The sequence below is a fragment of the Podarcis cretensis genome (assembly GCF_951804945.1).
Source record: "Podarcis cretensis genome assembly, chromosome: 5".
Taxonomy (NCBI): Eukaryota; Metazoa; Chordata; class Lepidosauria; order Squamata; family Lacertidae; genus Podarcis; species Podarcis cretensis.
Genome location: NC_137174.1, coordinates 85,100,617 through 85,124,644, shown reverse-complemented (window position 1 = coordinate 85,124,644; position 24,028 = coordinate 85,100,617). Strand labels below are relative to the sequence as shown.

Genomic DNA, 24,028 nt, shown 5'->3' with positions numbered 1-24,028 from the left:
TGCCCCACTGTATGCATATTTCCCCCCATCCCATGTTCTTTTCCAACTTTGTTATATTTCTTGAACCCTATGTAGAAAGACACTATTTCCAAATTACCTTTCAGGATTTCCGTTTTGTTTCCTAGTTGCTGGAGCTGACCACTGGAAGACCCAAGCTAAATGGTAGCAAAATGCCCCTTCAAAGCATCCAAGAGACCAGAACTATTTGTAGACATTGGAGAACAATTCTTAGATCTTGCTTTCCTCCTTGCATTTTGTTATAATTAAGGAAAATGTCACATTTCCACCATACCCCTCCATTATTTAATTACTGGAAAATTTATAAGAAATGCCATTACCACATGACATTAGAAAGGAACAAATGTACCCTTCAGAAAAAAAGTGTTGAGGCATTAAATGGAGAATAACCTTTCAATAAAATGCCTATACTCATCTTTAGGATCGGATGAGAGTAATCCATGTCTTCTGCTAAATTCTAGGGCCTTCCAAAAAGCTTATCCAAAAAAGATGTAATATGTTTGCTATATTAAAAGGGCTGAGGTAATTACCATAGAACAGTGTTTCCCAACCTTGTGCCTCCAGCTGTTTTTGAACTACAACTCCCATCATCCCTGACTAGCAAGACCAGTGGCAAGGGATGATGGGAATTGTAGTCCAAAAACAGCTGGAGGCACAAGGTTGGGAAACACTGCCATAGAACACCCCTCATTTTCAGCAGAATTGTTAGTGCAATCAGCCTTCTAAAAGTCAAGCTTTAATTGGGCTGTCACTTCTGGAAGCAGAAAAAGCAGATTACTGCTTTGTTGAAAACACACACTCTTGCATTGCCTTCGGCCTTGAAACACCCATCTTTGCTATTCTAGATGCCTAACTTTTCATCACTGAAGAAAGATAAAGTGTAATATCATCAATCACCACATTTCAGATGAGGAGGAGATCAGCAGCAGGCACTCACAGGATGATGTAAGTGAGCGTTCTTCAACCTTGAGTCCCCAGATATTGTTGGACTACAAGTCCCATCATTCCCAGTCAGTTTAGCCAATGATTAGGGATAAGACTCTCCTCCCTGGAAGAGAGGGGAGTGGTTGTGGGCGGGAGCCCAAGCTCCATCCCTAGCAGGGGGCGGTAGCCCCCTGCCTCCCCCACTCACCTGGCGGGCGCCCACGCCCATCGGCAGGCACCCAACCAGATGCCTCCAAGGGGGCGTGTTCAGCAGCCTATGTGCTGCAGCGCCAGCCCCTCCTCGGCCTCATTCTCCTCTCCGTTGTCTCGTCGCGAGTCACCCATCCTCCACTCCCTTCAAGCTCAGGGTCTTAGTTCCTTGGCCTTGCTATGGACCTTAGGTTGGTCGCCCTGGTTGTCCAGGGAGCCTGGTAGGAATTTTTCCATTTGGCATTAGGCTTTTTGTTTTTTTCGCCTACCTCGTAGCAATCGTCACAACTTTCATGGTATTGGTGGGTAGGTTAGGCATTGGAATAATGTGTTGTGGTGTGTCGAGGAGCTAGGTGTGGCCATCGCCTATGCCTTCAATTTTTGGGTATTCTGTTAAAGGAATCCGGCGGTCGTGTACTCTGTCCGATGCCTGCTTGGCGGGAGGCCATGGCACGACCCTCGGTGAAATCAGGGGAGAGCCTATAGATGGATTAGCATCAACAGGCTCCCCCTACTGGTGAATAAACCCCCTTGTTTTAGACATCCAATGCCTAAGCCAATACCTTATCACTGCTGTAATCAATAAAGTTGTGGCCTTTTCTTGCCCATTAACCTTATATCACGTGTCCTTGCGTATTCATTCCACATTGCGGGGGTCGGGTCCTTGAACCACAAATGGGAGTTGCAATACAACAACCGTAAATGCAAGGTTGAAGAAAAGTCTAAGCGATTTGGGAAAAGGTGGCTCCTATACCACTTGGGGCAATTGCGGCTCACGAAGCCCAAGAGACGCCAGCAGCCCTGCATTGTTGCCTGACACCTGCTTGATGCTGCCTTTGGGATGCGGACAGTTCTAGACAAGAAGCAAACACAGGTGTATATTGTGTATTATTGTGTATTATTTCCCGGATGGGCTTCCATCCATGGCTACTGGACAACATCTGGTCACACCTTAAAGAGGACATTGTAGAGCTGGAGAAACTGCAGAAAGGAGCAAGCAAAATGGTTATGGGGCTGGAACAACTCCCCTATGAGGAGAGGTAACAACATTTGGTGCCTTTAGTTTAGAGAAAAGGCAGGTAAGGGAAACCGAAATAGGAAAGGGCCGAAGCTCAGTGATAGAGCATTTACTTTGCCTGCTCTAGGTCTGAGATTCAATCACTAGCATCTCTACCCCCATCATTCAGCCCGGACATTGAGGTCCAGCTCTGAGGGCCTTCTGGTGGTTCCCTCACTGCAAGAAGTGAGGTTACAGGGAACCAGGCGAAGGGCCTCCTCGGTAGTGGCACCCGCCCTGTGGAACGCCCTCCCATCAGATGTCAAGGAAATAAACTGACTTTTAGAAGACATCTGACCGTTAGGTCCAGTCATGACCGACTCTGGGGTTGCAGCGCTCATCTCACTTTATTGGCCAAGGGAGCCGGCGTACAGCTTCCAGGTCATGTGGCCAGCATGACTAAGCCACTTCTGGCAAACCAGAGCAGCGCACGGAAACGCCGTTTACCTTCCCGCCGGAGCGGTACCTATTTATCTACTTGCCCTTTGACGTGCTTTCAAACTGCTAGGTTGGCAGGAGCAGGGACCGAGCAACAGGAGCTCACCCCATTGCGGGATTCGAACCACCAACCTTCTGATCAGCACGTCCTAGGCTCTGTGGTTTAACCCACAGTGCCACCCGCGTCCCTGCAGCCCTCTTTAGGGAAGTTTTTAATGTCTGATGCTTTATTGTGCTTTTAATTCTGTTGGGAGCTGCCCAGAGTGGCTGAGGAAAACCAGCCAGATGGGCGGGGTATAAATAATAAAAGTATTACAATGATGATGATGATTGAAAATTATTATAGATAGAGCTGGAAAATATCCAATGTCTGAAACACTGGAGAGCTGCTGCTCATTAGCAGAGACAGTACTGAGTTTGATGGGCCATTGGTCTGACATGGTACAAGTGTAGAAAATTACAAGATATGGAGAAATTGGATACAGTGAAGTTTTTCTCTATCTCACATAATACTAGAACCTGAGATCATCCGATGAATCTGAATGATGGAAGAATCAGGACAGGAAAAATGGAGGGGTGCATAGGTTAACTCTGTAATTTACTACCACAAGATGTAGCAATGGCCACCAACTTGCTTGGTTTTAAAAGAGGATGAGACAAATCTTTGGAGGATAGGACCTTGAATGGTTGCCAGTCATGGTGGCTAGGCACTACCTCCAAGTCAAAGGCCATAGTTGTTAGGGATCACAAGACAGCAGTTGCTCTCACTGGACTGGACAGAAGGATAGCCTAGATGATGATGATGATGATGATTAATAATAATAATAATAATAATAATAATAATAATAATAATAATAAATTTATTCCCCCTTCCATCTGGCTGAGTTTCCCCAGCCACTCTGGGCAGCTTCCAATCGAGTGTTAAAAACAATACAGCATAGATACACCTTTGGTCTGATCCAGCAGGGCTCTTCTCATGTTCTTGCATGAGCCAAGGTATAAAAAGGTAAAGGTAAAGGTACCCCTGCCCGTCCGGGCCAGTCTTGACAGACTCTGGGGTTGTGCGCCCATCTCACTTAAGAGGCCAGGGGCCAGCGCTGTCCGGAGACACTTCCGGGTCACGTGGCCAGCGTGACATCGCTGCTCTGGCCAGAGCCAGAGCCAGAGCCGCATACGGAAACGCCGTTTACCTTCCCGCTGGTAAGCGGTCCCTATTTATCTACTTGCACCCGGAGGTGCTTTCGAACTGCTAGGTTGGCAGGCGCTGGGACCGAGCAGCAGGAGCGCACCCCGCCGCAGGGATTCGAACCGCCGACCTTTCGATGAAGCGCTAAACACATGACTGACGCATGCATGTGTAGAGCTACATAGAAAGTGAGTTGTCTTGAGGGAAAACATGGTCTTCCTCCATAGATCTGAGGGAGCATGAACTGTATCTGAACCCTCCTATGAAACCAGCCTTCTTGGGGAATGTTCCCAGGCTCTTAAACTCCTCACCAAGAAAGGCCCAGATCCTCATATCTCTGCTGACCTTTTATTTAGGTAGGCTCTTGGTGATGTTTAAAACAACAACTACTTGGCTGCTTTATAGATACTTCACCAATGTTTACATGCTTGTTGTTGTTTTTTTACTTCGTATTACACTGCTGTTTTATTGTATTTTCTTATATTGTATTGTACTTATAATATTGATGTTAGCTGCCTTGAGCAGAAGAAGTAAAAAAAAAAAAAAAGAAGAAGAAGAAGAAGAAGAAGACAAGGAAAAAAGATATACAAGTGAGGAAGTGATTTTCTCCAGCACAATGCATCCAAGTCATTTTGGGATTTCGGTTGGTGAAGATGGGAGGAGGCTGAGGAGATTTTGATACTTTCAAATGAAACAACAACGTGAAAAGAAGCTGGCTGCACAGATGAAAAGATTATTAAAACAGCTAATAATTGCTTCTCACTCTTCCTGACACTTAAGTCATGGGGGAAGAAGCGACAAATCCCACTATATCTAATCATCAAGAATCAACAGTGCTAATAGCATTTGTATGGTAATAATTAAAAGGTCCCCCATAGGATGGGAAAGCAAGTTATCATGTTGAGAAATGTATTATCACTGCCTAAATGACAATAAGTAAATAAAGCAAAATTAAAAGTGTTTGTAAACGTAGCTACCCTCGAGATGGAGAGACCCCTGTATGCTTCCAAAGTGAGGATGTCAGACGAAACACACTCATTCCCACCAGTGGAAAGATGAAACCTCCCATTATGCAGGCTTTCTGAATAGCAATGAATCAATGAAGTTTCCTCAGAGGGTTTCTTCTTATTCAGTGTGCATGGTGAACTGGCATCTGTCAGTTTAGAAGAGAATAAGAGGGAGAATCCTCTCAAATAGGCTTGAGGCTGAGGGCTGAAATAAAAGGCAATGGTATCAGTAGCTGGGCTTAATTAAACTCAAACATAAGCAGACTTGCAGAGGGAAACCACTGGTGTGAGAACCAACAAAAAAATGAGGCATATCCTGAGTATGGAGGCATCACCACTCTCTGGATCCGCAAAACTCTGAGGAGATGAGGAAAGATGTACCCAGAGGTGGCCCATATCCATAAAACCCTGAGCTCCAGGACTTGGGAGCCACCCATCACTCTAAAAGGTGCCTAAAGAGGTCACCAAGCTGACCTAATCTGTTCCCCTTCCTGCACCTCCATGCCACAGTGACCGATTATTAGCTCATCTAACAAACCCACTGTGGCGATCACACAGGGTCCCCGGACGTTTGACCGTCTATTGATCCCTGTGCCACCACTGTGATTGCTTCTCTGCTGCCACCAACCCGTTTCTCTCGGGTACACACAGAGTCCAGACAGTTGTTAACATTAAACCAAATAAACAAGTTTATTTTATAAGCATTAACAAGTTTATGGTTTCAAATAATTTTTCATGTCAGTTTCTTAATCTTAGTTTCTTACCAGCCTATACCACCCTAATAACTTCTGATTATCCCAACTGTCTATCTGACTCCATCTAACAGTTTCTCTCACTCTCTCACATCAAAACTAGACCAACCCACAGACTTATCCTCCCTCTTCCTTCTCCAACTCCCAACTGACTTCCCAACAACTCTAACTCTAACTCTAACTCCTTCCCTTGGGTTCCCACTGGCCAATCACTTCTCACTCATTTAACCCTTTCCTTATCACCCACCTAGGAGGCCAAATGCCACACCCACCCATGGCAGAAAGTGAGGAGGAATTAAAGAACCTCTTAATGAGGGTGAAAGAGGAGAGTGCAAAATATGGTCTCAACATCAAAAAAATTAAGATCATGGCCACTGGTCCCATCACCTCCTCGCAAATAGAAGGGGAAGAAATGGAGGCAGTGAGAGACTTTACTTTCTTGGGCTCCATGATCACTGCAGATGCTAACAGCAGTCACGGAATTAAAAGACGCCTGCTTCTTGGAAGAAAAGCGATGGCAAACCTAGACAGCATCTTAAAAAGCAGAGAAATCACCTTGCTGACAAAGGTCCCTATAGTTAAAGCTATGGTTTCCCCAGTAGTGATGTGTGGAAGTGAGAGCTGGACCATAAAGAAGGCTGATCGTCGAAGAACTAATGCTTTTGAATTACAGTGTTGGAGGAGACTCTTGAGAGTCCCATGGACTGCAAGAAGATCAAACCTATCCATTCTGAAGGAAATCAGCCCCAAATGCTCACTGTAAGGACAGATCCTGAAGCTGAGGCTCCAATACTTTGGCCACCTCATGAGAAGACTCCCTGGAAAAGACCCTGATGTTGGGAAAGATTGAGGGCACAAGAAGAAGGGGACGGCAGAGTATGAGATGGTTGGACAGTGTGCTCGAAGCTACTAACATGACTTTGACCAAACTGCGGGAGGCAGTGGAAGACAGGAGTGCCTGGCGTGCTCTGGTCCATGGGGTCACAAAGAGTTGGACACGACTAAATGACTAAACAACAACAACAAACCCACCATCCTATCTTACACAGTGAAGAGTTGGCAAAAAGACTGGCCTGAATGGCCAAAAAGCTGGCTGGCCAAAACTGCCTACTTGGCCCTGAAGCAACCACGTTAGTCAAAAGACAGGGGATGGGAGGGTGAGTGCAACAGCTGAAAGAAGGGAGGTGTAAGCAGTGTGGGCCTAAGTATTCTTGGGTGCTCTGCCCTCTCCATATTGCTACACGCAATGTGCTGCGTGTGACGGCACCCAAATCGCCCAAGAGGAAGATGGGAACCGGAGCTTCAACCCCAGGCCTCAAGGTGTGCCCCATGACCCGATAGAAGGATTGAGAGTGGAGAGGGAAATGAGGGAGAAATTCAATTCTCCAGGAGGAGGGATGGATTGTTAAACTCTGGAAATTACTGTACAAAGGTGAATTTCATTTGTGATGCATTCTTTTGCTTTTATCTTGTTCATATCCAGTTTTTACGGAATTCTGTTGAAAGTTGCTGCATGTATATTATTTTTATGTAAACCATTTAGTGATTTTTTTCTTATATTAAAATGTATACTTTAAAATGTAAAACTAAATAAATGTGTGAACCAATGCTTGCCATGTTTGTTGTGTGCAATGTTCTAGCACTTCCAAATCCCAAGGTCATCATGAGTCACTTAAGACCATTCATTTCAATGGGTCTACTCTGACTACAACTTGGACAGATACAACTCTTTTAGCTTTTTTTTTTTTTAGTTGCAAACATACTATACTGCTAACAATCCTTTTTTTACCTTGCAGGGGGAAAAATGGCATAATGGCATATTAGTGTGATTATGATACCTTTAGCACATTTTGGATGTCAACAACAATGCCTTCTAAGTAGAACATTATGCAGATGATTTTTTATTTTATTTTTAACAGCAGCGCAGAACATTTGCTGGGCGAATGAACACCCTCTGCAGTGTATGTAAATCACAGCCCCAGATGCTCTCATGATTGATTGTGATGTGAATTTCCATAAATTGCATTGTTTTGGAGAAGTCAGATGCCTGTGATGGAGAGGAGTTTATCATGATTGTCCCAAAGTAAAAATAAGCATATTTCTTTCTAGATCAACTTTCTTCCTTGCAATGTTCAGGGAGGATTTATGACACCTGGGACTCAGCCTTGATAATTGTTGCAAAGATAAATTGTAGAGAAGCTCGCAGGCTTGTGCTCCTCACCAAATGCTGTGTCTCTTTAAAAAAAATTGCCCTCCAAAGAGAAGATTGTTATATATAAAATCAAAGGAATGCCAGATGATGGGGGGAAATAGTGAGAGAGTGTTGCGTGTCGAGGTCCCCAAGCCACCCCCCAATAATTCACACATCAATTTTGGTTTGGGTTTTTGCCACGATTTTTGCCACAACTTTATTTAAATACACACAAATGAGTGGTTGCTTAGGCATTGGTTTTGACTATCTGTCCTTGCCCAGGGACAGAACTGACTTCCGGATTCCAGTGGAAGCCAGTCAGGGAAACAATTTAGGGGAGAAAATGAAGCCGGGCATAAGTCCCTCACTTCTCACCCTCATGCCCCATGGGGCTTGCACGGCCTAAGTCCGATGCCAGGGACAAGGACAAAAAGAATGGCAAGCCCCTGGATTCCTTTAACGGAATTCCCTTTCCACACCACCATTGGAGGGGTAGGCACTTACCCCTCCACCAACCAATTTAACCAATGCCTAACCGCCAACCTTACAAGTTGTGACGATTTGCTACGCAGTAGGCAAAAACCAAATGGTTCCAGCCAATTAGCCAAATGGACAAAATTCCTACCAGACCCCCGCTCCAAAGCAGACGACCCCATGACAGGCATAGCAAGGTCAAGCGAACAACCTCCCCAATACAGGGAGGGGGGCGGGTGATCCGGTGCAAGCAGCCAAGAGGACGGCCAAAGTTGGTCGTCCAGTATTTAAAACCTCTGACCCCTCCTTCAAAATTGGCAACAAGCAATTCTCCCCAGCGACCTAATTAACCAATTCACTGCCTGGGTCTCTCCGCAAATCCGCCCAGCAACAATGGGGTGGCTTGTATCCCCCACCGCAACACGTGCTCTCTGCTAGGGAGAACACGCTTTGCCTCATGCCATTTAGTGGGCTTCCCTTGGTCTGACCCTGCAAAGCTCTTGCTATAGCCTTATTTATTTATTTAATTATTTATTTGGCATTTGACATTTTTTTAAGGTTAAGGCTGCCATTCTAACACCACTTAAGAATATAACAACAGGGTATTTGGGTGTCTCTGGGATTTGAACCTGGAACGCTATCCCTTTAAGGCAAATTTAATTTCATTGGATTTGAGTTGATAAATCAGAAGTTTCAGAATCCATTTTTTGAAATTTGAGGACTGGGAGAATCGCGGGCTGTCAAACTCCATGTGTGCATAACTAGGGGTGGCAATTATAATACCGAACAAACAAAACCGTCAAGGAGTTGGCGACAAGGTGCTTGGGAAGCTGACTCAGGAGGAAACAATCACTTTGCTACTGCGTCAAGTTTTCAAAGAGAGTCAAAAGAAAACACCCAAACAGTCGCTGTTCAAAAAACCCCAGGAGACTCTGATGCAGGTGGCAATTTCAGCGCTTGCTGTGGAAATTAAAGATAGTAACAATACGTGGCACATGCGAGGAAATTTCTCTCTGAAACTTCTGCAAAACATTTGGCTCGCCCCAACAGAAAATATGCGACATGATAAGTTCTCCAGAAGTGTTTGATTTCCCGGAAAGAAAACTTAGGCTGCATTCCTATCCTAACTTTATAAACTTTAATTGGCTTCCTTGCCATGTATGCTTATCCCACAGAAACCAGTCAGGAAGCATTTACAGGTTTTTTTTTTAGAAAAGGCAGGAAAGCAAATAACGGCATACCTGCTCTCCTTCCTAAGGCATTCTACATCTAGGCTGGGACAACGGGGAGGCTGTGATACCTGTGAACAGCTATATGCTGATTTATCGTTTGATTACAAAACGTGTCACATCTGCAGCATCCCTGAATGCAGTGACAGGCTGTAACTCACTCAAATGGCTTATCTTATATGAATGCCTAATGGCTGTGTTGCCCATTAGTATTAAAGTTTCAGTGGATATACTTGTTGGATTATTTAAGCGCCTGGCACAGCTCTCTGGAGGAGTGACTTGACGTCGCAGGCAGCCACAGTATTCAGTTGTATCAATGGCAAGGAATGCTGAAACAAAGAAGGAAATGGAAACACGTTTCTCCCTGATTGCTGGGCCTGTCTTAAACTAAAATAATCTGCAACTGGGAGGAATACAGAAAGAGGCTTCTTCAGGGAAAGGGTAACAAACAGGGCCGGTCCTACCATTAGGGAGAGTAAAGCAGCTGCCTCAGGCAGCAGTTCCTGGGGAACAGCAGTGAAATTTTGGAGGATTAAGCTGTGTGTACTTTGCAGGATGTCATGAGTAGGGATCTCAGACAATTCTGAGGAAAACAGAAATGGGAGCAGAAACTGCCAATGTTCCTTTCCTCATTTTTATTTACTTATTTATTGGATTTTTATCCCACATTTTTCTCTAAGTAGATCAAGCTGTTGTACATTAGGTTAAGAGGCAGTGACTGGCCCAAGGTCACACAGTTGAGCCTTGTGGTTGAGTCGGGATTTGAACCATGGTCTCTTAGGTCCTAGTCAGAAACTCTGACTACTACACTACACTGGGCCTGAAAACAGACCCTCCAAGTGCCCCTGTTTTCCAGGGATGTCCCTGATTTAGAGAAGCTGTCCCGGTTTCTGATTTGATGCTGAATTGTCCCACATTGCCAGTCTGATCAGCTTCTGGATATGAAATAGCAGGCTGGGAGACTGGACTCAAATCTAATTCTCAAGATTTGTGAGGGGGAGGAAATTGTAAACAGTGAGGTCAGAGACTAAAAGAGTCTCTGAGGAGATTGCAAAAGGGATTAATAAATCTTAGAAATATATATATATAGCAATGGCATTTCCTAACTGCTTAATGTTTATTGTCATATTTGGGGATGAATGGGTTTTGCTTTTCCTGAAAGTAGTATTCTTCTGAAGCCTTTGGCTGTGGTATCTCACAGCCCTAAGGTTCTACTTTGATAGTATGATATCACCTTATGCCTCTAATCTAGGTGATCCCACTTGATCAGTCACTGAAATCAAAGCATAGGATTATATTTATTAATTCAGAATTACTAGGAATACATATATATCCACATATTTTTAATACATGCACACTCACACATCCAGGAGAATGTTTTCTTAAAAAACCAAAACCCAGGTTTGACAAATGAACACAAGTTATCACCATAAATTTTGAAGTTTGCCTATGTAGTTCCTGCTGTTTCCATGAACCGCAATAATTGTGGGCTGGCTAATTTTCTCTGTCGCTGAATTTCTCTGCTGCTGCTCCTTGGTTAATCCAAGGGAAGCAGACTGATTGCCACCTCTCTGCAGTTCCTGCTGTCTGTTGAATATACTGGTACAAAATTAGTCACATGAAAGTATAGTCATCGTCTGATCCACATGGTTAAGTCAACGTGCTTCCTTCATTTTACAAATATATACTTCACCCAGTCCTGCAGTTTTAAGAGAATACGATTCTAGACTTTTAATAGAGGAACAGGGAGCCAGACGCTCTCTAGATATTGTTGGATATCTTTTCCGCATTGACAAACATCATTGTAGCTTGTTTATCAATCCTGACAGACAGATATTCCATCATATTAATTATATTTCTTATATTGTCTTTCATCTGTCTGCCTGGAAGGAAGCCCGCCTGATCTTTATGTATAATTTCTAATAGAATCTTTTTCATCCTCTTTGCAAGGATTGCAGCAAATATCTTATAGTCTGTATTTAACAGTGAGATCGGCCTATAATTTTTGACTTGGGTTAAGTCTGAGTCATGTTTTGGGATAAATGTAATGTATGCCTCTTTCCATGTTTCCGGAATTTCTCCTTCTCTTAAAATGTTGTTCATCACTTCCTTCAATGGCGTTATCAAAATAGATTTCATTTCTTTATAATAACAAGCGGTGAATCCATCAGGCCCTGGAGCTTTCCCCCTTTTTAATTCTTTGATCACTTCTTTTATCTCCTCTATTTCAATTGGGGTATTCAGTTGCTCTTTTTTTCCAGTCGGGATCTTCTGCACCTTTTTATCTTTCAGATATCTCTCTATTTTCCTCAGGTTGTTTCTTTCTCTATTTTTGTATAGTCTTCTATAATAATCCAGGAACCCCTTTCTAATTTCCTTTGGATTGGTTATCTCTTCTCCTTCTACTGTAATTTTATTTATTGTGTTCTGTTCCTTCCTTTTTTTAATTTGCCATGCAAGCCATTTTCCTGATTTGTTCGCAAATTCAAAATTTCTTTGTCTCAGTTTCTTTATATTCCATTCCACTTCTCTGTTTATTATGATAGCAAACTGTGCTTGTAAAGCTTTAATCTTTTCTTTTATCTTCAAGTTGTTTGGTTTCTTAATTAGTTTTTGTTCATTATCCATTATTTGCTTCAAAATTTCTTTTTTGCCTTTTTCTCTATTTTTATTTTTGATTGAATTTTGCTGAATGATTGTCAATCTAATGCACAGCTAGTGGTTTAGATACACGATAAATAGCCGAATATTTTGCATTCTATTTTCCTACCTATAATGCTGTCTCTTTCATTCTTGTCTTCACTTTTTACTTCCCCAGATAAACCTGGATGACATGATTTGCCATTTTCTCTAGGTTTGGGTAGTATATTCTCCCTGAACACATTAATTAATTCTCTCTCTCTCTCTCTTAAAACAAACAAAACAAAAACAAAAAACTGAATATTCAGAACTGTACATACCAACCTTCACATTCTTAAAGTAAAGAAAGCAGGAAGTCGAAAAGCTCATGAACCTAAGACTTCAGCTTTCTTGGTGATGGATAGCAACCAGCAATTAGAGATAGTCGAGGTTTGGCAAGGAATCAAGGGATACTCCACAGACATGATGCTCTACAGAAGAGATTTATTTGACTATCTGTACCCAGGCTGAAGCCAAGGGCTACCATCTAGAAACCAGCTGTGCCAGAATAGTACTGTTAAATGGAGTACTTTGGAATAAAGTTAAAGGTAAATGACCCCTGGACAGTCAAAGGCAACTATGGGTTTGCAGCACTCATCTTGCTTTCAGGCTGAGGCAGCCAGCGTTTGTTCACAGACAGCTTTCCGGGTCATGTGGCCAGCAGGACTAAACTGCTTCTGGGGCAACAGAACACCGTGATGGAAACCAGAGCACATGGAAACACTGTTTACCTTCCAGCTGCAGCAGTATCTATTTATCTACTTGCACTGGCATGTAGAACTGGCTTGAAGTAGCATCTCCACTGCGTCTTCTCAAAATTGTGAGATGAAGATTGACATGACACCGAGTGCAGGCTAGATTTCCAGGATCGCTGGTGAGTAGTTCCTGGGTCTGCACAATCACACAATTAGATGGAAATATTAACAGGAATTTTCCCTCAATGAGGAAAGCAGATTGTAATAGTGGGCCACAATTAATAAAATGAAGTATGTGCCAACAACAAATCAAGTTAAAACTGGAGTGGATAACCCATTACATATGGGACTTTGACTTTGTACTTCTTGTACGGCATGCTGCTCATAGAGGCTTCTTAAATACCAGAGCTTTTCTTATCTCATATTAAGAAAGGTTTCTCACCCTGAAAGGTGTAGAATAAGCTTGAGGACCTGTTTTAACAGAACGGAAATCAATTGGAAAATAGCACCCAATAAGTTATATTTTCAAAATCCCAAGCTGTAGAAATACATTTTGTTTCCTTGATTAGCCAGTCATCATCCAGAGCTAGAAGTTCTTCCAACACTGACCCAACGCTGGTATTCTTCCAACTTCATTACAGAGTAAAATACAGATACACAGCTCTTCATTTCGAAGAGTTAATCAATTTTTCTCCCCCTCTCCAACCACCTACTGTATGTGCTTCTAGGGCAAAGCAAGGCTTCTGGTACACTTGGTAGATGACAACAGAATAGCTCTGATCAGGCCTTAGTTGTATAGCCTGGTAGTAGACCAGTGGACAAGAATCATCTCTGTGAGCTAGCAACCACACCAAATAGTCTATCCAATCCAAGATGAGAGGTTGACTCATGACCAGGCATCAGAGTTACAGTTTTCTCTGCTGGGATCCCTCTCCCCACCCAGACTGGGCACAAAGTTGCCCCATCAAAAGGCAGAGAGCCCAGTTTGCTGGGGGAAAGGAGTGGGCGAGGTGTATGTGTTTAATTCTTTCCCCAGTCTGCTTTCCCCCAGCTACTTTCTAAGACGGGGGGGTGTGTGTGTGTGTGTGTGTGTGTGTGTGTGTGTCATGGGCCTGAGGGAAAGCTTCTGCAAAGTGGTTCCAATATGTGTTTACTGGTCAGGTGTCGACAAGCACCTAATTCATGAAAATGTACAACTCAAAAGAAATCTGCTGTTTCCGTGGAGTCAGCAATGCTTTGACCAAATTTATGAATCAAGAATCCATCAATCTCACTGCAGGCACGGACCATGAACTGGACTTCATACAGTCTACCAAAAGCAGGGCTTTGCATGCAAAAGCCACTTGGCCTTTCTAGTAATTCTTGCTTCTATATACGTCCATTTCAGCCCTTATGCGCAAGCTGTCTATAAGAAAACCAGTGGAATGTGTAAAACAGGAGCATTATTTCTGCTGTTCTAACTGCCATTGTCATTTTAATGGCTTTGAACTACACAACAATGACTTTTCATGGAGAGTTTCCTTTTCACTTAAGAAGCTTTAATAAGCTGATTAATTCTGGGAATGGTAAAGAAAGAAAAAAAACACTCCAAGAAGTGCTTTCTTTCATTGTTGTTACCATGAAAGAGAAATGCTATAAGAGCGGTCAGATATACACAGTGTATCTCTGCGATAGCATCTGAAAGAAAAAAGCAAAAAGCATGTGGATAATTAAATGATCAGAAAGTATAGCGCAATTAGGATATTGATGAAAGATGTGATTTAGGAAATATATGCACACTAATGACCGAAAGAGCTCTCCGCAGCAGAAGTATATTAATCATCACAGTGTTTGGATGTGAGTGTTGATAAGCATAGACATTCTTTGTTCCTAGGCAGACACAGGGCCAAACAAGGCAAGATAGATCTGTAAATACATCTTCCGACATGCTTCTCTTTGGTTAAAAGAAGCTGGAGGGGCAATTTTGATCAGGGCTGCAGAACTAGTGGTGAGTAGTCAGTGGCACTGGGTATAGGGGACAGAGGAAGTTTCAGCTCCCACAATATTTTTGGGCAGGGGGCAGCACCCCAAAATATTGAGGGGGATGTCACCCACTGCCGCCGCTGGGCACCATCCGTCTGCCCCAGCCCCAGCCTCTGCCTGGCAGCCCAGGAGCAGGGGCTGGGATGAGCAAGCACAGAGATTGCCCTCTGCGCATCCCGCCCCCGTCTGGGTGGCATCACATGACATGTCACATGACCGTGCCCCCTCAACGTGGGGGCCTAGTCAGCGCCCCTGCGAGTAGTTAACTTCCCCTCTCAAGAGCCTCTTATGGGAAGAGGCTGCTTGCTTCCCACATTTAAATTGCCCCAACCTAGAAAATATCTAGTAGCTGTGGTGGGGAAAGAAAGAAAGAAGGAAAGAAGGAAAGAGAGAGAGAGAGGGGAGGAGAGCAATGCCAGAGGTGGCTCAAGATATTTTGCTCCCTGAGACAGTGCAGCAAATCTTTCCCTCTCCAGTTCTCTCACCAAGTAATATGTGCAAAAATGCATATATTAGGGCAAAACATATATAAAGATGCATAAATTTGTGAAAATGGCACATGAAAATGCATTATATTTGGGAAATTTCCATTCAAAAACATGCATATTAGGAGAAATTGACACTAAAAAGCTGATGAATTTGTTGGGATACTGCCAGGGAGACATCAGTCATCAAGGCCCCACGTCGATTCCGGACGATCCATCCATCTCCCGTAGACACGCAGTATCATTCAATTAGCGACACGAGCTCCAGAAATAGCTTGCCACATTCCAGAGCTGGTGCACGCTATATCAGCAGAATTCGCACAGCGAAATATGCACGCAGGAGAGCATTATTCACAACTTTATTCAGCGTTGGTCAGAACAAAGAAAACATGACTGCCTGCTTCAATGTCTCAGGCACAGAGAGAGAAATGAAAGCATAGACACAACAGAAACATCCTGTGAACAGGAAATACGCAGGCTGTGACACAAACATCCTGCTCCCTTTTAAGGTGGAACGGAAATATCCTAACAGAATTATCATGTATTAATATTGATATTGATGATGATGATGATGATGATGATGATGATATATTATTTATACCCCGCATATTTCCCCAGCCACTCTGGGTGGCTTCCAACAAAATATTAAAATATATACATGAACTGATGTGCAAATGTGGAGAACCGAACAAGATTCTAAAAAATGAGAACAAAATTAACAGTTTCCAAAGGAAGGGTTGGCTGTGGTGTCCCAAACAAGAGAACATAGCTAATTTGGTAAAGCATGAGAGTTTTAATCTCAGGGTCATGGGTTCGAGTTCCACACTGGGTAAAATAATTACAGTGTTACCTCGGGTTAAGTACTTAATTCGTTCCGGAGGTCTGTTCTTAACCTGAAACTGTTCTTAACCTGAAGCACCACTTTAGCTAATGGGGCCTCCTGCTGCCGCCGTACTGCCGGAGCACGATTTCTGTTCTTATCCTGAAGCAAAGTTCTTAACCTGAAGCACTATTTCTAGGTTAGCGGAGTGTGTAACCTGAAGCGTATGTAACCTGAAGCATATGTAACCTGAGGTACCACTGTACTGCTTTGCATGGGGTTGGACTAAATGACTCTCAGGGTCCCTTCCAACTTTACAATTCTATGATCTCTGAACTATAATAGATTATTTCATACTTTTCTTTTCAGTAGATGATCAGTGTTAGGAAACTTTCAGTGGAAGTGATCCCACTGAAGCCTGGATCCAGACTCATAGCACTATGAAATAAAGGGGGAATCTAGGTCAATCTCACTATATTCAGAAGGGACCTCTTGATGAAAGGACAGAAAAACCTTACCACCTCAGAAACTGAATGATGTCAGACCTCATTTGTGAGTAAATGTTCTCAGACTTAAGGCCCAACTTTCTCTTTGGACTATTTTCTCCTCTAAATTATAGTTTAGTTACTCTTTCCTTATATGTATTTGAAGAGAAATGAGCCAGAGAAGTGATGAAAAAAATAATAATTAATTTTCCATAGCAAATGATCTGCTTTCAAATTTTGGGGCTCACAAGGCAGCATTTTGCCATTTATGACAGGATGGCCTTAACTGCCTTACAAAAATGGTCCCATCTGCAGTTGGGAGCCAAATTATGAGATTTGAACACAATGTGAATGTGGTGGAAGAATTGTTAACAATTATGCCACTGAATGGCTCGATGGAACTAAATGTTGCATAGCATGTTTCCTGCTTTTATTTTTGAAATGCTTCACAATTCAAATTAATTGGGGAACGTTCAGGATTGAGATACAATATTGCATATGAACTGCATCTCTCTCTCCCCTGTACTATTAGTAGGGAGCAGCCCATTCTTCCTTGGAGATATAGTCAGGGTAACCCGAACTAATGAACAAAGCTGATGGCCACATCAAAAAATTAATGGCATGGTTTTGCATTTCTATTGCCATGGAGGTGGCATGCTTGTCATTTCTGGTGTAATAGGATGTTGCAGAAATGCATCATTAAAGGTAATTTTTTGTATGTTCTTATGGGACAGGAAGAAAGGGGTAATGAATAGTGGAATATATTTGAACTGCTCCTTTGTATATAAATATACATCTGTGGCAAGGAGGGGAAAAGACGATTTATATTACTCTCTTCAAAAGCAGGAGAGAGAAAGAGAGAAAGAGAGAAGCTGGGACATTTGATTAGAGGGCATTCTATCAGCTTGACATCGCTAGTAGATATTTCTGCACATACCAGGCTTGCAGTGTCAAGAGCTGCCCAAGAATATGAATTGAGAAGCTCCTCCTCTGAATCCTGTGTCAGTCATGAACTCCTACACCAGCCTTCCCCTACCCAGCACTCTCCAGATCTTGTTGGACAACAATTCCCATCCTTCCTAAAATCCAGGGTGACTTGCCTGCTGGGAATTGTAGTAAAAAAAATCAGATTGGGGAAGGCAAGTTATGCAACTCCAGAGCATGCTGGCAATGAGGAGGTATTCTAGGATGCATGCTTAGTATGCACTGAACTGGCCAGGCCTATTGGAGCTATCACTTGCCCTGTGCCCTCTAGAAAGCATTCAATGCAACCCTGTGATTGTGCATGATGGAGAAAGATAGATATTGATGACCAGCAGCATTTTGTAGCGGCAACCCCACCATTACTGCCCTTGCAAGCTGCAATCCTATATTCACTGAGTTGAGAAGATGCCTCCTTGACCTCAGTTGGACTTACTTTCGAGTGAACATACATTGGACTGCACTGTCATTGAGGAGCCTCTGATAAGCCCCTAAGGACCCCCCCAAACTCTGCTTGAAAACTATATATCTATATAATGTGCTAGCAAAAGGAAATGGATAAGTCAAAGCAGCATAAATGCCATTGAATAATATTAGATAATGTACAGATCACCATGCAGGACAACTAGAATGGGTGGTAATTTGAAAACAGTGCAAAATTTTGCTTGCAATTGAAGGGAACTTAGTGGGCACTCCTGGTTCTTCCTTTGCAGCCATGGCTTGATATTTTTTATTTTTTTTTTGGAAATGACATCATACACGTCCAGCATGAGAAATCTGGCATGGCTCACCAAAAATAGCTTGGTGGACTAACGTCTGAGTCTTTATGGTCCTAGTTTTGCCTGTGGGCTGAAGGTTCTCTGATATTATCTGGGGTAGGTGCATTTTTTAAAAAACAAAACCCCAACCTCTGGACTTTTCTTCCACACTTTCTTTGTTCACTCCATAATCAATTACCAACATCTGGCATCATCCATCTTCATTTTCTTAAGTGTGCTCAGCAATGGAGAGGGCATTGCTCATCCTAATCTATTTGGCAATCTTTGTCTGACATTGTTCGTTATTGTTTGTCTTTCATCACATCACCAATCTCTAGCTGATTCTGTTTACCTTTGCTCACAATATGGTACCTTGGCAATCGCTGTCCAAAATCATTAGTCTTGGATACAGCTGTTTGAAGGGACCCTACTGTAGCATCCTTCCATTGGGTCAGCTGTCATAACTGGTCTGTTGACAAGGGAAGCAAAGGGTTGAAATGTGTCTTTAAAAGCATTAGAGTAATTAGAAATCAGTATCCAAGTCCACAGCTGGATAACAGTCACACTCCAATAGAAGCTTGCCTCAAGACTCCATTTTCATACTCTAGGATTCTCTTTTTCAGCAAATATGTACACGTGCCAAAGGGATTAAGAGAAAGGAAACATCCTGTGAAAAATGAGATTATGATTTATACATCTTTGATGAGGGGGGATTGGATTTTTGCCAGTTAAGACCCATCAACTTATGGAACTGTGTGAAGTGGGAGCTCCCTGAAACTCTGTGGGGGGTTGTGGTTTGAGTACACTCAACCCACAAAATACATTTGAGAAGAATGAAAAGTAGTCAGCAAGAAGCAGGTGACAATATCATCAGTGGGTCTCTGCACTGAGAACTAGGAAGATAGTTCAGCCACATTAACCATTCAGAGGGAGAAGCAGAGCCAGAGCAACATAGAGGGAATATCATAGTTAAGTATTCTTAGGGCACCAGACTGTGGAGTAGTTAATAGCACAAGGCTAGGGGCTGGCTCATGGGACGCAGGTGGCGCTGTGGGTTAAAGCCTCAGCGCCTAGGGCTTGCTGATCGAAAGGTCGGCGGTTCGAATCCCTGCGGCGGGGTGCGCTCCCGCTGCTCGGTCCCAGCGCCTGCCAACCTAGCAGTTCGAAAGCACCTCCAGGTGCAAGTAGATAAATAGGGACCGCTTACCAGCGGGAAGGTAAACGGCGTTTCCGTGTGCGGCTCTGGCTCTGGCTCTGGCTCTGGCCAGAGCAGCGATGTCACGCTGGCCACATGACCCGGAAGTGTCTCCGGACAGCGCTGGCCCCTGGCCTCTTAAGTGAGATGGGCGCACAACCCCAGAGTCTGTCAAGACTGGCCCGTACGGGCAGGGGTACCTTTACCTTTACCTTTAGGGGCTGGCTCATGACCAGATCAACAGTTAAACTTATAAGGTAATAGCCTTAGGCTTTCAATTTCCAGCTCATCCATGAAGCTTACTGGGTGATCTTGGCTCAGTCATCAACTCTTAGCTTTGCATTCTGTACATGGTTGTTTTCAAAATGGGGGAAAGGGAAATTCATGAAGGTCTGCCATCTCAACCTCCCTGGAGGAATGATGCCGTTCACAACTTTCCCGCAGCAAAATTCAAGATTATTAAAAGTGATTTATGTATGAAAACCTTTCCCTTTGACTCAAATGCATTTCTTAATTTTAGATAGTGATTTTATGACGATGATCTCTGCCCCCCCACTCTCCAATAGGGACTATACATTGGCCCCTTGTATTTTAATTGAAATGGAGTGGCCCTCATAGTCAACAAAAGAGTGGCAAAAGCTGTACTGGGATGCAATCTCAAAAATGATAGAATGATCTCGATACGAATCCAAGGCAGACCTTTTAACATCACAGTAATCCAAGTTTATGCACCAACTACCGGTGCTGAAGAAACTGAAATTGACCAATTCTATGAAGACTTACAACACCTTATAGAAGTGACACCAAAGAAGGATGTTCTTCTCATTATAGGGGATTGGAATGCTAAAGTAGGGAGTCAAGAGATAAAAGGAACAACTGGCAAGTTTGGCCTTGGAGATCAAAACGAAGCAGGGCAAAGGCTAATAGAGTTCTGTCAAGAGAACAAGCTGGTCATCACAAACACGCTTTTCCAACAACACAAGAGATGACTCTACACATGGACATCACCAGATGGGCAGCATCGAAATCAGATTGATTATATTCTCTGCAGCCAAAGATGCAGAAGCTCTATACAGTCAGCAAAAACAAGACCTGGAGCTGACTGTGGCTCAGATCATCAGCTTCTTATAGCAAAATTCAAGCTTAAACTGAAGAAAGTAGGAAAAACCACTGGGCCGGTAAGATACAGTCTAAGTCAAATCCCTTATGAATACACAGTGGAAGTGAGGAACAGGTTTAAGGATTTAGATTTGGTGGACAGAGTGCCTGAAGAACTATGGATGGAGGCTTGTAACATTATACAGGAGGCAGCAACGAAAACCATCCCAATTAAAAGGAAATGCAAGAAAGCAAAGTGGCTGTCCAATGAGGCCTTACAAATAGCGGGGGAGAGAAGGCAAGCAAAATGCAAGGGAGATCGTGAAACATACAGGAAATTGAATGCAGATTTCCAAAGAATAGCAAGGAGAGACAAGAAGACCTTCTTAAACAAGCAATGCAAAGAAATAGAGGAAAGCAATAGAATGGGAAGAACCAGAGATCTGTTCAAGAAAGTTGGAGATATGAAAGGAACATTTCGTACAAAGATTTCCATAATAAAGGACAAAAGTGGAAAGGACCTAACAGAAGCAGAAGACATCAAGAAGAGGTGGCAAGAATACACAGAGGAATTATACCAGAAAGAAACGGATGTCTCATATACCCCAGGTAGTGTGGTTGCTGACCTTGAGCCAGACATCCTGGAGAGTGAAGTCAAATGGGCCTTAGAAAGCACTGCAAATAACAAGGCCAGTGGAAGTGATGGTATTCCAGCTGAACTATTTAAAATTTTAAAAGATGATGCTGTTAAGGTGCTACACTCAATATGCCAGCAAGTTTGGAAAACTCAGCAGTGGCCAGAAGATTGGAGAAGATCAGTCTACATCCCAATCCTAAAGAAGGGCAGTGCCAAAGAATGCTCCAACTATCGCACAATTGCACTAATTTCTCACTCTAGCAAGGTTATGCTTAAAATTCTACAAGGAAGGCTCAAGCAGTATGTGGACCGAGAACTCCCAGAAGTGCAAGCTGGATTTAGAAGAGGCAGAGGAACCAGAGACCAAATTGCAAACATGCGCTGGATTATGGAGAAAGCTAGAGAGTTCCAGAAAGACATTTACTTCTGCTTCATTGACTATGCAAAAGCCTTTGACTGTGTCGACCATGGCAAACTATGGCAAGTTCTTAAAGAAATGGGAGTGCCTGATCACCTAATCTGTCTCCTGAGAAATCTGTATGTGGGACAAGAAGCTACAGATAGAACTGGATATGGAACAACTGACTGGTTCAAAATTGGGAAAGGAGTACGACAAGGCTGCATTTTGTCTCCCTGCTTATTTAACTTATATGCAGAATTCATCATGCGAAAGGCTGGGCTGGATGAATCCCTAGCCGGAATTAAGATTGCCGGAAGAAATATCAACAACCTCAGATATGCAGATGACACAACCTTGATGGCAGAAAGTGAGGAGGAATTAAAGAACCTTTTATTGAGGGTGAAAGAGGAGAGTGCAAAATATGGTCTGAAGCTCAACTTCAAAAAAACGAAGATCATGGCTACTGATCCCATCACCTCCTGGCAAATAGAAGGGGAAGAAATGGAGGCAGTGAGAGATTTTACTTTCTTGGGCTCCATGATCACTGCAGATGGTGACAGCAGCCACGAAATTAAAAGACGCCTGCTTCTTGGGAGAAGGGCAATGACAGGCCTAGACAGCATGTTGAGAAGTAGAGACATCACCTTGCCAACGAAGGTCCGTATAGTTAAAGCTATGGTTTTCCCAGTAGTGATGTATGGAAGAGAGAGCTGGACCATAAAGAAGGCTGATCGCCGAAGAATTGATGCTTTTGAATTATGGTGCTGGAGGAGACTCTTGAGAGTCCCATGGACTGCAAGAAGATCAAACCTCTCCATTCTGAAGGAAATCAGCCCTGAGTGCTCACTGGAAGGACAGATTGTGAAGCTGAGGCTCCAGTACTTTGGCCACCTCATGAGAAGAGAAGACTCCCTGGAGAAGACCCTGATGTTGGGAAAGATGGAGGGCACAAGGAGAAGGGGGCGACAGAGGACGAGATGGTTGGATAGTGTTTTCGAGGTTACCAGCATGAGTCTGACCAAGCTGCGGGGGGCAGTGGAGGACAGGAGTGCCTGGCGTTCTCTGGTCCATGGGGTCACGAAGAGTCGGACACGACTAAACGACTAAACAACAATTTTAATCTTGGTGGGCCTAGGCAGATTACCCTAGGGAGGGGTAGAGGGGTCATTTTTGTTTCTCTCACTTAGCTAAGATGCTACCTGTTGGAGTGAAGACTGTAGGTCGTATCCAATGTAATAATAATAGTAATAATAAAAAAATAACTTTTATTTAGATCCCGCCCTCCCCTGCGAAGTTGGACTCAGGGCGGCTAACATCAAATATATAACATTAGTATAAAATCAAGCAATAATTAAATTACCTCCTAAAAACAGGTCAAAATCAAATTAAAGTCTAATTAGATGGCTTTCCACAGGATTAAGGTTAGGAACAGTAAGTGCTCATTTTATAGCCCTAAGTAAAGGTCCCATCAACCCAAAGATTGATGGTACAATGCAATGGTACATTCCTCTCTCCTCCCCCCATCATGTGCCCTTCCACAGTAGATTTGGGGAGGGTGTGGGGCATATATGAAAGAAACAGTCATAGGAGAAAGAGAGGATGAAAATCCCATTGTTCTAGTGGTAATCCTTGTACAAACAAGATGAGTCAGTAGGTTAAAACCCTTTAGGTTTTAATGGGTTCTACAAACTGGCTATGGTAAGTTTTCCATAGTAAAGGTAAAGGTAAAGATAAAGGTACCCCTGACCATTAGGTCCAGCCATGACCAACTCTGGGGTTGCAGTGCTCATCTCGCTTTATTGGCCGAGGGAGCCGGCGTTTGTCTGCAGACAGCTTCTGGGTCATGCGGCCAGCATGACTAAGCCGCTTCTGGCGAACCAGAGCAGCGCACGGAAACACCGTTTACCTTCCCGCTGGAACGGTACCTATTTATCTACTTGCACTTTGACGTGCTTTCGGACTGCTAGGATGGCAGGAGCTGGGACCAAACAACGGGAGCTCACTCTGTCATGGCGATTCGAACCGCCGACCTTCTGATCAGCAAGTCCTAGGCTCTGTGGTTTAACCCACAGCGCCACCTGCACCCCCCCCCCCCGCGTTTGCCATAGTAGAAAGCACCAAATGTTCACCAATTGCTCTTACTCTGCCATCTCCTCTTGTATTCTCAAGGGTCTCACAAACGTCAGGAGTAGGTTTTCAGTGGACAGGCATTCAAATGGATTGTGGGTGGGAGATGGGCGATCAGCAAAATTCAGACTCTCCAACTTGCATGAGACGAAGTGTTTTC

General features: G+C 43.5%; 1 long non-coding RNA gene across 1 annotated transcript in view; it reads left to right on the top strand.

Moving 5' to 3' along the window:
* Positions 1-23,594, top strand: part of LOC307217224 — a 294,245-nt gene extending 270,651 nt beyond the window's left edge. Inside the window, exon 3 of the long non-coding RNA XR_013839455.1 lies at positions 23,478-23,594. This is a non-coding gene — a long non-coding RNA (uncharacterized lncRNA). The remainder of the gene's footprint in view (positions 1-23,477) is intronic.
* The last annotated feature ends 434 nt before the right edge of the window (positions 23,595-24,028 follow it).